Here is a 2,500-nt window from a genome sequence, read left to right as displayed (position 1 = left end):
ATGGAAGTTGTGAAGGACAGAATATTCTATAGGTCTAATGGCTAGTTGGGATTTGGGTGTTGCGGCAAGCTATTAATAGGTCAAGTTAAGTAAGTTTATTTACCACCTTAGCTATCTGCTCAGGCGTAGGCAATCATGATAACAGAGTTTTACTTATATTCACACGTATTCTACATAGTACAGTATTCTGTCATTAACTGTACATAGGAAAATTAAAATATAAGTCATATGTGCAAAAGAACATTAAGTTGATGTACTTTTACCACTGTGTTTCCATAACATTGTTCTATGATTATGGTAATGTTACAGAGTAAATTTAGGATATAGTATGAGTATATCTTCTAACATATCAAGATGAAATGAAATAATCACATAGTTCTTTATATCTCATGTTAGGTGGTCTGAAAGGCTGTATCACATGACACTCTGAGATACAGTACTCAAGTGTTCACCTATTTTCCTCGTTACACAGTCTACATCTAGATTCATCTGCACTTGCAACGTGCAATTGCTAATACATTCTATAACCTAAACGTGCTCTGGCACTAACCACGTCACATTGTCTGGTTTGGCATCGGTGCCACTCATAGGAGGGCACGCTATCTCTACACTGACTGTAGTGCCTTATGCTACAGATTTCAGGTCTTTGTGAGTTCGTCAGATCTACGAGTTCTCCCTTTTCAATATGTGTGCAACCCTAGCAAGAGGCATCCCAAGGTCTATGCTTACAGTGCCTTTGTTGCAAGCTTGACAGTGAAATGTTATGTTGTGTTTCCCGTAGAGTTTCGGTCGGTGTTGCATTTCTTCGCTCGGGTGGTATTTCGAGCCTATATTGTTATGTTTTGATTTTGTGTAGGTCATGTTTGTTTTTATTTCTTTATTGTTTTTCTTTCTATTAAAACGTCTCTGATTTTTCCCTTCTCGTTTTGACGTTTATTTTTCTGCTTTTTGTTAATTTCCTTTTCGCTTACGCATCTTTCAGCTTTTCCTCCTTCTCTTCTTCCTTTCCATCATTTCTTTGTCTTCTCCATTTCCCTTTCTTTTCTTCCTCATCCTTACCAGCATATCTCATTTTCTCCTTCTCCACCATCATCTGGTTATCTTCTTCTTCCTTTCCTCTTCTACACCCCCCCCCCTTCCTTCTCATCCTCTTCATCCACCTCCTCAGTCACCACCTGTTTCTCCTTTTCCTTTATTCGCAATTCAACCCTTTCCTACTTTCAGGAGCGTATCACCTTTCCTCATTTTCCTTCTCCTCCTCCGCTTCCTCCTTCTCGAGAACAGCAGACACACCACCTTCCTAATGCACAGACAATCCCGGTGAAATCTTGTAACTGAGAACCTCCTCCTCCTCCTCCTCCTCCTCCTCCTGCTCCTCCTGTTACCTACCCCGTACCTTGTTCTCCTTTTACTCCTCCTCCTCCCTCTCCTACCTACCTACCTAGCCCCTTCCTTGTCCTCGTTTTTCTCTTCCTCCACCCCCTCCTCTTCCCTACCCCCTTCCTATCCTCCTCCTCCTCCTCCTTCTTTACCCTCGTCCTCCCCCTTCCTCCATTCCCATACCCCCTTTCCTATCCTCCCCCTCCCCCCTTCCCCCCTTATCGTCCACCACCAACCCGTCAACCTCCCACCCCCTCCAACCTCCCACCCCCTCCAACCTCCCCCCCTCCAACCACCCCCTCCACCTCCTCCTCCCCCTCCGAGCAGCTGTTGAGAGGTGGGTTTTCTTACCATGAATTCTTAATCTTCATTAGAGCAACGGTGCGCATGCGTCAGGGAGTGGAATGCCCTTGCAGGAGCATTAAATAAAGAACGAAGCAGTTAGCTCTCGTGGCGGCGTCTTCAAGATGGTTGTTCCTCGTAAGGGGGTCACACGCCACCTGGGGAGAGGGGTGGGGGGGGGAAGGGGGGAGGAAATGGAAGGGGAAGGGGGAAAGGGAAGAGAGAGAGAAAGAAGAGAAGGAAGGAGGGAGGAGGATATGGAAGGGGAAGGGAAAGGGAAGAGAGAGAGAGAGAAGAGAAGGAAGGAGTGGTAGAGGATATGGAAGGGGGAGGGAAAGGGAAGAGAGAGAGAAAGAAGAGAAGGAAGGAGTGGTAGAGGAAATTGAAGAGGAAGGGAAAGGGAAGAGAGAGAGAAAGAAGAGAAGGAAGGAGGGAGGAGGATATGGAAGGGGAAGAGAAAGGGAAGAGAAGAAAGGAGTGGTAGAGGATATGGAAGGGGAAGGGAAAGGGAAGAGAGAGAGAAAGAAGAGAAGGAAGGGGTGGTAGAGGAAATGGAAGGGGGAGGGGAAGGGAAGAAAGAGAAAGAAGAGAAGGAAGGAGTGGTAGAGGAAATGGAAGGGGGAGGGAAAGGGAAGAGAGAGAAAGAAGAGAAGGAAGGAGTGGTAGAGGATATGGAAGGGGGAGGGAAAGGGAAGAGAGAGAAAGAAGAGAAGGAAGGAGTGGTAGAGGATATGGAAGGGGAAGGGAAAGGGAAGAGAGAGAAAGAAGAGAAGAAAGG

Source organism: Penaeus vannamei, chromosome 15 (genome assembly GCF_042767895.1).
Source record: "Penaeus vannamei isolate JL-2024 chromosome 15, ASM4276789v1, whole genome shotgun sequence".
Classification (NCBI taxonomy): domain Eukaryota; kingdom Metazoa; phylum Arthropoda; class Malacostraca; order Decapoda; family Penaeidae; genus Penaeus; species Penaeus vannamei.
The sequence above is the reverse complement of the archived record's forward strand: the minus strand, read 5'-3'. Positions refer to the sequence as shown.